Genomic DNA, 12,453 nt, shown 5'->3' on the forward strand with positions numbered 1-12,453 from the left:
GATTTGGAATTATTTTGAAAAATTCAAAATTGTAGACAAAATAGCTAAATGTCGTATTTGTTGCGACATTTATATCCACAAGGGCTCTACAGGAAACTTAAAGGCACATTAAAAAAAACATTTAGACGCTTTTACTAGTCGGTGAGGCACAACAAGAAACTGAAGCTAAAATGATTATGCGAAGAGAATATCCAAGGACATGAAAAAAAACTTGACCGCGATTTACTAGAACTTTCTCATTGGTGGAGAAGAAGGCTTTTAAGAAATTTACTAGGTGGATTCCTGGCTACCTACAGCCAAGTTGAAAAACCATTTCCACTGTGATGTTGCCTGCTTTATATGAACAAACGAAAGCCGGAATCAAAAAGGGATTAGGGCCGGAGTGTGATCACACTGTATCTCTAGTCTTACGACGGATTTTTGGACCTCAAGGTCGAACTAATCATATATAGCTGTCAGTTGTCATTATATTACAGACGATTTCAAACTCAAGAGTATATTGTTAGATTATATATACAAAAATTAATCAGCTATATTGTGGCCGATTGGGGCCTTACAAATAAAATTAATTATGCAGTGTCTGACAACGCTGCGAATGTTTAAAAGGCAATTAATAACTGATGGAAGTAATTTAGTTGTTATGGATATACGGTAAATTTAATCATCCAGGAAGCTCTAACAACAGTGCCGATTCAAAATGTCTTGGAGAAGGTAAAAAAAATGTTAGCCACTTTAAAACTAGCAGCACGGACTTCTGACGCTCAAACAGACGACAACGCAGAACGTATTTAGTAACGAAGCGCTTAATGCGGGAAGTTCCAACAAGATGTTGATGAACTCTACCTATCATATGGTTCACCGCTTTATGGCACTGAAACAATACATTCGAACAACAATTACAATTCTGAAAAAAGATCTACCCGTAATTACAAACGAGACCTGGCGTGTCCTTTCTGAATTGTCAAATATATTACAAAGAACAAAGAACAGGGTTAGTAACAAGATTTAGGCTGGTGGTGATTCTTGACCCTCGATACAAATTGTCTGTATTTAGCGACCAAAATGAAGCTAAAAATACAAGAAGCCATGTGCAGAAAAAGCTAGTCGGGTTGCATAAGGCACAGGAGCAACAGTCTACTGATACCTAAAGTAGTGATACCAACACTGATGGATTTCGGGCCATAGTACAGCATATTGTAGTACCAAAGTAACACACAGTTGGGACACCAGCTATAAAGGAGATGGACACATATTTAAATGACGATATGCTGCCAGTATTCCACGACGATAAATGGAGCAAGAAGACACTCTTGAGTGGTGGCGCGGACAGAAATTTGCTTATCCATATCTATCCCAAATTGGTAAAACGTTTCAGTAATATTATGGCGTCATCTGTTCCATGTAAACGCATATTCAGTAAAATGGGATTAATAATAAATGACTGTCGGACGAGACTTACATCACAAAAAGTAATGACGTTTTTAAAAGTCAATTTAGACCAAAAGAGATTCGAGCAATAACTTTCGAGAACAGTTAAATTTAAGATTAATTAAATATATATATATGATGAAATGAACTTTTAAATATATATAAATTTAAGTAATGTAGGCAACATTACTTACATTGTATTCTATAAAAGTAATTAATAAATAGAAAAACATCGCTAATATGCAGTCAGTCCAAAGCCTGAAAAAGTATGAAGGAAAGTTAATTTCAATGATTTTACAATCATAATATTAACTTAATAAATTAATATTAACTCACTTAAACATGCTCATAAATCTATACAAATAGTAATAGTTTATATCAAATAATATATGCGACAAAATACATAAATATTTTTAATGTTGGATAAAACCAAACAGTAAAATCTAATATTACCGTAGACAGAGAAACTAATAGACGCAATGACGATTTCCTTCTCACTTACACAAGAAAGAGAACGAAAATTACGTTACAAATGTTTTAGACAGAAATAGAATTATCAAATCTTTTGTCCCTTATCGCGTAACCAGTTTTATCAAGGTCGGCTACTCAAGTAGCGTAACAAACTTGCCAGTTGGCGCGTTCATTGTGTTTATTTTTGCTTATTTCTATGTTAGAAAACGATTCTAATCCAATGATATAAATAATGGTGCATTGTCGGCGGCGTGTTTTTACGCGTAAGTACGACGGTTTTGTCCATAAATATAGTTTCTCAGTAATGAATATTTATGCCATAGCATGATGCAACCATATGTCGCATTAATAATAATAATAATTAAATTGAAGCGTCAGTGGCGGGCAAACACCATCCCATCCATATTTTTCATGTATATTGTACATCGTCCATAGGGTCCAGTGCATCTGCCTTAAATAGGAGGGTAAGCCTCCTATACACAACGCCAGGAAGAGGCACTGGGGTCGAAATGGACAGAGTTACGGGGGTAGCAAACAGCTACCTGCAAAAAGGCAAGGAGGCTTTGGAAGCCGCAACGACCATGAAGCGGGAGTACAAGGCCACTTGTCATGAGTGCTTGCAGGGGCTGTACGAAACCGTCCTCTCCCTCTCGGACTCGAGAAATAGGCACAGGTTCAACCTCGAGAAGGAGCGCTCCCGGCATGGACAAGAATTAGTGCGAGTCGAGAGGGCCCACATAGCAGACCTCTAGGAGACCAGAAGAACAGTGGTCGAACAACTAGACCTAGCCCGCAATTACATCAGCGGGACTCTGAAGGAGGCTCAGGCGGTCCGCATCTGGCTTGGCTACGAGACCGGAGAACCTTTTAGAGCAATATACGAAGTCCGAGAGGCCCAAAAAAGGATGGAGGTCAAGATAAAAACGAACATACACAACAACGACACATCCCAAGTCATCAAAGGGAGAATGTCGGGGTGGTACATGGCCGCTTACAGCACTGTGGGAGGTTTCGTAGGCCTGGTTGAAGCGGAAGAGCGAGAAGACCCACAACTCAAATTTCTCACTCCTGCAGGAGACCCAATCGTGGTGGTTGCTAGATGCACGAGAATCATGCTGGACGATAGAATACTGGAGATGGCTAAGTCCATCTCAGGTGATCCAGACGTCGATGCACCTTTCGTAGGCTGGGAACTACCAAGACTATCTTGGATCAATGGAGTACCGGGCTGCGGAAAGACGACTTACATAGTCAGGAACTTCGACGAGAACAATGAAGTAGTAGCCACCAATACAGTGGAAGCCGCCAAAGATCTAAAAGAACACCTGTCGCACCGATTTGGCGAAAAAGCCAAATCAATACACTTTGAAAATTACTATCAATTACCAAATCACCAATTAACCAGAAATGCAGTTCCCACATTAAATATATGTAAGTTATAAATCTTAATACTTTAAGGGAGTAAGATGTTCATGGATAAATCATTCTTGTATTATTATTTATGAATAAAACAGCTTCAGCCTAATATAAATCCATGTTAGCTAGAGTAGATATTCTTGATGAAATTAACTGCAACTATGTATGAAACACAATACCAAGCCTTTTTTTTCAAAGGTATTAAAATGTTATCTTTGTACATTTTACAATTGTGTTATGGTAAACATTGGTTCATATGAAAAAATAAATATACCAGAACTGTTGCAAATGATTGTTGCTTGTAAGGGACTAGGTACCATAATATTATTATTTACAGCATTGCCTGATCATCTGCTAGAACAAGCAATGACACTTGGATCAGCACTCACCTCTACTTTACATGGCTATTCTTCTCCAGCATCAGTATTTTCCTACAGAAGTATCTGCTACAACTGAATTTTCTATTATTCGACACAACGGTTTGTTAAAATAATTGAAATATTTTTTGCTATATTTTTACTGTACAAATGTAATATTTATTACTAAAGTAGTTGATGTTTCAGTATCTACATATGAGCAGACGATGGCAAGAAAAACTTTACTGTCACCACCTGTATCTAAATTGAATAATTATAAAACAAAATGTGTTATTACATTTAGATTCTTGAGAGATTTATGTTTAGTTATTGTATTTTTCACTAACTATGTAAGCATAAAAATCTCAGAAATTATTGATAAATTTTATGATAATAAATCTACAAAATGCTACTTATAAACAGCAATACTTGCTAGTAATAACAACACTTAGACAGCAATGTTTATTCTTAAGAATGTGTGCAACATTAATATTTTCAATAATTATTATTAATTTAGAATACCTAATAAAAATTTCAGAATGTGTAAAAAATAATTGTATGCTCAAAACAAGAATTTTAAAATTAAGAAACAAATGCAAATATCAATCAAAAGAAGTTCAAATGGCAGAAAGAATTTCAAAATTATTATTATTTTTTTAATATCAGATACTCTCGCAGAGCCTATTAAGATTTTTACAAACCTTTGATTAAAACATAACGAAAAGCTAAGGGGAAGAGTGTATACATTATAAGAAAAAATACGCTCTCTGGCTATTTTGAAACAGAGTCCTAAGGCCTATAATCTTTTAAGAAAACTTTTTATTCTTCCATCAAAGAGAACACTTCAAAAACTTTTAAGTTATCTGGTCCTTAAATCTGGTATAAATTTGTCATAATTGACCATTTAAAAAAATCTGTCAAAATGTAGCCTTAGTCCCTGGTATACTATATTTCAATAAACAATTTAAAGAAATGATTGGATTTGAAGATTTTGGCTTTAAGAAATTGACAAACTTGCTGACCATGCATTGGTACTAATGTTAAAAAGCATAACGGGAAAGTTTAAGCAACCATTATGTTTTACATTTTGCCAAAGCACTACAAAAAAAAGCAGACCTAAAAAGTTTATAAAGGAAGCCATAAAGGCTGTGATAGACATTGGTTTGGAAATTATATGTACAGTCTGTCCAATTCCACCTGTACCAGTCGACAATAAATGTTTAAAAATAAAAATAAAAGTATTTAAAATTATTAATATTAATTACGACACAAACCCGAGTGGACGGCTTTGTTAAGCAGTACTGATGGCTTGTGCCTACGCGCCGTCCACGATCGCCGCAGGGGGCAGTGATCGTTTACTTGCGTTACCCTCCCCTAGTGATATATTTCGATCATGACTACCGAAACGGTTGGGAAGGTAGTTATATCGTGGATATCCAGATTTGGATATCCCACTGATATTGTCACTGATCGCGGTCGATAGTTTGAATCGTCACTTTTCCATTTCCTTGGAAAAATGATCGGATTCAAACATCGCAGGACAACCATGTACCACCCAGCCTGTAACGGGCTAGTGGAACGTTTCCACCGCCAATCAAAAACAAAACTCCAACCAGCACCAGCTGCACCTCACAGTAAAGACAAAATCTTTATCCACAAAGACCTGACTACGTCTAGTCATGTATTTTTAAGGGACTACGATTACTTACGTGGTGCTTTACAGCCAACTTATACTGGCCCTTATGAAGTTATAGAACGAGGTGGAAAGACCTTTAAGATACAGGTAAAAGGGAAAACGTTACAGTATCCATAGACTTGCTAAAACCGGCCTATATTCTATTTGACACTCCTGCCGTCACCACCACTACTACCACTCCTATTCCATACCCCCACCACAATCCCCTTCCTCATCTTGCCCCTCATGAACAGAAGCTACACACCACCGATATGCGTTATAACATTATAGTGATCCTGTCTTGGAGGCTATATTAGGGTACTATTGCAATTGTCTTGTAGGGAACAGGACTAAACAATCTCGAAGCTTTTAAATTTTGAGCGTTTTTGAAACGAAATCCCAAGCAACTTTAATGAAACAACAAAGCTGTATGGTAAACATTGTTTTTAAAATAAAAAAATTATCAAAAGGATTTAAAAAATAATAATTAAGTTAGGTTAATTATAATCAATTTCCTAAAATGTACAATTCGATACATTACAATACAATACAAAACAAATACAATTTATTGTACACCAATTGAATCGCAAATATACAAGCAAGAGTAGTGAGAGTTTAATTAAATTCTCGAGACACATAAGTACTTTTAATATGAAGAGAACTCCACAGATATACCGCTTGACATACAGACATAATCAAACACACACAGTCAAAAATTTCAGAGGATCAAAGAAGACAGATATTTGAAAGTTACCAGAACTTGGCCTCTCTTCAACGACAAAGAGATTTTTTATGTTCATGTTTCTTCCCTGTGCCGCATGTGCCATATTTCGTGCCGTAAAGAATTAAAAAAAAAAAAACAATAAAAGCTAATTGTTATTTTTCATTAATTTCATTGATAAATGACCAAATCTTAACAGTTTGTAAAAAATACCTTATAATTACTTTAGGAATTACCGAAAGAACTCTCCGGCATGTAATTGAGACAAAAATAAATATTTAAGACCTTGCACCAATTGTCAACAGACGGGGCGTCACGGTAGTATGCGCAAGCGATTCCGTGACGCCCCTCGAAAAGGCGGTGTGGGTACCGCTGGTTTTTTAGTAGGTATTCCGGCGCATGCTCGGCGCCGGTGAGTCCCACATACTCCCCACTTCAAGTGGGGAAAACGCGTAAACGCGTTTTTCCAGCGAAAAAAAAAAAAAAAAATAATGGTCAACAGAGGTAAACATAATCGTCGTAAAAAAAACTGATCCAAAAACTTTGTATTCTGTAATTCAATCCCACGGATTGTACCTCGTTATCTAATCGTGAGATTTCATGACTGCAGAAGATACCAAGGAAAACTGTTGACTACATCGTTAAGAAACTGAAGATTGATGAAGTAGCAGGACAAAAATTAACAGAAAAATAACGGCCAGTGTGGGCGAACTAGAAAGCTAAAACTAAGAAGAACGCCTCGGCAATACGTGGTACTAGTGATGTTCCAAGCAGCAGACAAACTCTCACAGCTTCAGAAGAAAGGGTATTGGGCATAATGGGTTTGACTGCTGTCATTGGTCAAGCTGGAATTTAAAAGAGAGGCTTTGATGTTAGTTTATTTTTTGCTTGTGGACTTTGTCTAATTAATATTCATTTCCACTGTGATGTTGCCTGCTTTATATGAACAAACGAAAGCCGGAATCAAAAAGGGATTAGGGCCGGAGTGTGATCACACTGTATCTCTAGTCTTACGACGGATTTTTGGACCTCAAGGTCGAACTAATCATATATAGCTGTCAGTTGTCATTATATTACAGACGATTTCAAACTCAAGAGTATATTGTTAGATTATATATACAAAAATTAATCAGCTATTTTGTGGCCGATTGGGGCCTTACAAATAAAATTAATTATGCAGTGTCTGACAACGCTGCGAATGTTTAAAAGGTAATTAATAACTGATGGAAGCAATTTAGTTGTTATGGATATACGGTAAATTTAATCATCCAGGAAGCTCTAACAACAGTGCCGATTCAAAATGTCTTGGAGAAGGTAAAAAAAATGTTAGCCACTTTAAAACTAGCAGCACGGACTTCTGACGCTCAAACAGACAACAACGCAGAACGTATTTAGTAACGAAGCGCTTAATGCGGGAAGTTCCAACAAGATGTTGATGAACTCTACCTATCATATGGTTCAGCGCTTTGTGGCACTGAAACATTACATTCGAACAACAATTACAATTCTGAAAAAAGATCTACCCGTAATTACAAACGAGACCTGGCGTGTCCTGTCGTTTTTACGATAATTCCAGTGAAACCATATACTGATGTATTCTTTTGAGGACAGACGTCCGCAACCCGAAAGACAATCCGGCGGTAACCGCCGTGGTCAACGGGATGCCCGGAGGGGGTACGAGCACATGGACCGTAGGGAACAGATTAAAGATTGGTCCTACCAGCCCCCACCGTATGATCCATCGCGTGAAAGAGTTAATAGAAAACCTAATCCGCGATCCACTGCTTTTAAGCAGAAGATTGAAGATGCTAAAACTGCGAAGATTAATGCCGCAAAGCGTCCATCATCAACCACCGAAACACCACCTCGTGACGAACCGATGTACGACATTGGGCCTCATTCCACGATGGTGCCAATTCAAGACATTTACGTACAGAACTTCGAGCTTTCAGGATTTATAACGTTTGTCGAAGAAACTTACGAAAAGATGCGAGCTATAGATCCTCGCATCTTAGAGAAGATGCCTCTCTCGATGTTTACACACTTTTGCTGCAACCATCACAATTTACAAATAGCTGAAATTGCTAGGCAGAATGGACAAAACGTTTTGAATGCAAGAACTGATCTTAGAGATGCACTACCAGATTATCAATGTCTACCACTCTCGATCGTTGACTTCATTACGCATGTATCCAACGTTTTAACGTGTCCTTTCTGAATTGTCAAATATATTACAAAGAACAGAGAACAGGGTCAGTAACAAGATTTAGGCTGGTGGAGAGGAGCAAACGTATAGCACATGCACATTTCTTGACCCTCGATACAAATTGTCTGTATTTAGCGACCAAAATGAAACTAAAAATACAAGAAGCCATGTGCAGAAAAAGCTAGTCGGGTTGCATAAGGCACAGGAGCAACAGTCTACTGATACCTAAAGTAGTGATACCAACACTGATGGATTTCGGGCCATAGTACAGCATATTGTAGTACCAAAGTAACACACAGTTGGAACACCAGCTATAAAGGAGATGGACACATATTTAAATGACGATATGCTGCCAGTATTCCACGACGATAAATGGAGCAAGAAGACACTCTTGAGTGGTGGCGCGGACAGAAATTTGCTTATCCATATCTATCCAAATTGGTAAAACGTTTCAGTAATATTATGGCGTCATCTGTTCCATGTAAACGCATATTCAGTAAAATGGGATTAATAATAAATGACTGTCGGACGAGACTTACATCATAAAAAGTAATGACGTTTTTAAAAGTCAATTTAGACCAAAAGAGATTCGAGCAATAACTTTCGAGAACAGTAAAATTAAAGATTAATAGTAATTATATATATATATATATATATATATATATATATATACTATTAATCTTTAATAATTTAATATATATATGATGAAATGAACTTTTAAACACACCTCCATTACTCACATTGTATTCTATATAAGTAATTAATAAATAGAAAAACATCGCTAATGTACAGTCAGTCCTAAGCCTGAAAAAGTATGAAGGAAAGTTCATTTCTATGATTTTACAATCATAATACTAACTTAATAAATTAATATTAACTCACTTAAACATGCTCATAAATCTATACAAATAGTAATGGTTTATATCAAATAATATATGCGATAAAATACATATATATAATTTTTATTTTGGATAAAACCAAACAGTAAAATCTAATATTACCGTAGACAGAGAAACTAATAGACGCAATGACGATTTCCTTCTCACTTACACAAGAAAGAGAACGAAAATTACGTTACAAATGTTTTAGACAGAAATAGAATTATCAAATCTTTTGTCCCTTATCGCGTAACCAGTTTTATCAAGGTCGGCTACTCAAATAGCGTAACAAACTTGACAGTTGGCGCGTTCATCGTGTTTATTGTTCAATTTTTGCTTATTTCTATGTTAGAAAACGATTCTAATCCAATGATATAAATAATGGTGCATTGTCGGCGGCGTGTTTTTACGCGTAAGTACGACGGTTTTGTCCATAAATATAGTTTCTCAGTAATTAATATTTATGCCATAGCATGATGCAACCATATGTCGCATTAATAATAATAATAATTAAATTGAAGCGTCAGTGGCGGGCAAACACCATCCCATCCATATTGGTCCTACCTAAAAGCCTACAACGTAGCCTTGATATGTTACAGATTCCTCAACACACTCATCATTTACTCCAAAAGGCAATCATCCTTAACACATGCCGCCTTACTCGCAAGTTCCTTACGACTTCATCCATCTCATCTGTTTATACGATCACCTAGCCCCTACTCGCGCTTGGCTACGGCCCGTGTGTTTAGGTTTTTGTTACCTCATAGATTATGAACAAACTGAACTGTTGTTGCTATAATACTTTGTGAAACAAATTACACATGTACATACACACACACACATGAAAACACACACATATCTACACACTCCACTAATATACAATATGAAATAATTATTAATCACTTATTTTTATTTACATAGAACGATATGACACTAAAAAATATGAGAGAGGACACTGATTTCTGTAATACAGGTCTTTGAGCTCAGAAATCAGGGATTTCATTATGCTTTGTAACTTTGTATGTGAATAAAGATTATTTATTATTATTATTATTTATCCTATGTTACACTTTCGAGTGCATGGTCTAAAAAAAAACTTATGATTTCTAAAGATTTGCACGTTTTTTTTCTTTCGCAAGTCAATTAATCTAACCCAAGCAAAACAAACATCAAGTTTTAAAAAATAAAAATGTTTAAGAAGTAACTAAATGTTTTCTCTTTGAACTTGGTTTAATAATATGGATATTCAACCAAACATTGGATTTATCTATAAAGCTAAATGTAATTAAAGCAATATTTTATTAGGCAATATGTGTTATTATTTCATACTAGACCGCTATGACAAATTTTATAAAATCTTTACAGACGGTCCCAAAGATCAATCAAGTGTAGGTGCTGCTTTCTATGATATGCAGAACCATAGGAAGTCCTTTAAAATTTCGCGAAACATCCCAATAATGCGTGTGGAAGTAATTGCTATAGCAGAAGCTATATCTTATGTTGCTGACATTCCCTGCCAAGATATAGTTATTTTGTCGGGCTCGAGAGAGCGCAATACAGCATATGGCTCGGTGTGCCTCGACTGCTCCAGAATTTGAATTGAAGCTATGTAATACCGATGTCAAAGTAAAAGGTATAGATTCTAAAGATGATAGCTATAAAAAGTTTAGGTTGCCTCAACTTAAAATTTACTCAAGACTTAAAATTAATACACACATTCCATGTTTTTGATAATATTAACTTACCTTATGACGGTATAATAAGCAATGACCTTTTTATACAACACGCCGGTCGTATTAATTATGACTCTGAATCTCAAGAAATAAAGGCTAATAATATAAAATTATCATTTGATGAACCTTCCTATATTATTATGCCTCGTACAGAAAAAGTAATTGAATGCTCTGTTAAAAACCCTCAAACAAAAGAAGGAATAATATTTGACCAACACGTTTCAGATTCATTACTCGTAAAAAATAATAATAGAATAAACTATACAGTACTCAACGTATCGGAGGCGAGTACTCGCCTATACGTCGACAAAAAAACATCGGCTCCGCGAAAAAAATTCTTTAAAATTCGAAAAGGGACAGACCTACGGTGAAGTCATCATCATCCAGACCAGACACGTGAGGTTCCGAGTCCACGACAGCAAACCTCACGCGGTAGTAGCTATTAGCAGACATACCAACACCTGTGTCTACTATACGGATGACGTTGACGATGCAATCGGCGGTTTCATGGGGATATCACTCTCATATAAAATTAAAAACGAAAATATCGCCGTCTATTATCCGTGGATAAAGAAAAAAATTGTTGATTGTCCATAGATGTGACTAGATGGCTGTTTTATCGGTTCGTATTCAATAAAATTTATTTATTAAAGTTTAATATTATATATTATTCATATACATTTTCACCATATTAAAATATTTTTGTAATTTTAAATATTTTTGTGTTGCTAAACATCATTTTGAGCGGCAACACTATCTTCTTCTAACGAAAACTATTTGGGATATCAAAATATTTTATAACGTGTTTATTAACGAGTAACGAGAATGAAATCCTGTCATGCGTAGAAAGATTTGTACTATTAGTGTGAAAAAAAATGACCAAAAATCAGAATTGAAATATTATTTTAGGTGCATTATTAATGGTAAGATTATAAATAGATAATTTATATATTACATAGGCCATAATATAATATTTTAGTAAGTTCTTGAATATCAATTAATATTGTTACTAAGCTTGTTCATAAATTTAAAGAAAAACGCTTTCTAAGAACGATTGGTTGATTGGTTCTACTGAATTATTGTCTAAGTATAAATTCCATTAACTTGTTTATATTTCAGGACCATTGCGCAGATTTACAAAGTGGGTTTATCCTCATCAGGAAAGAACTAAATCTTACAATTAAAAACTAAATCTGGAAAGCTGTTTTAAAACCAGAGACCCAAGAAAAGAGCGATGAATATATTTACAATAACATCCGATTTTGCTACAGACACTTTGAAAATTACTATCAATTACCAAATCACCAATTAACCAGAAATGCAGTTCCCACATTAAATATATGTAAGTTATAAATCTTAATACTTTAAGGGAGTAAGTTGTTCATGGATAAATCATTCTTGTATTATTATTTATGTATAAAATAGCTTCAGCCTAATATAAATCCATGTTAGCTAGGGTAGATATTCTTGATGAAATTAATGTCAACTATGTATGAAACACAATACCAAGCCTTTTTTTTCAAAGGTATTAAAATGTTATCTTTGTACATACATTGGTTCATATGAAAA

Source organism: Nymphalis io, chromosome 30 (genome assembly GCF_905147045.1).
Source record: "Nymphalis io chromosome 30, ilAglIoxx1.1, whole genome shotgun sequence".
NCBI classification, from domain to species: domain Eukaryota; kingdom Metazoa; phylum Arthropoda; class Insecta; order Lepidoptera; family Nymphalidae; genus Nymphalis; species Nymphalis io.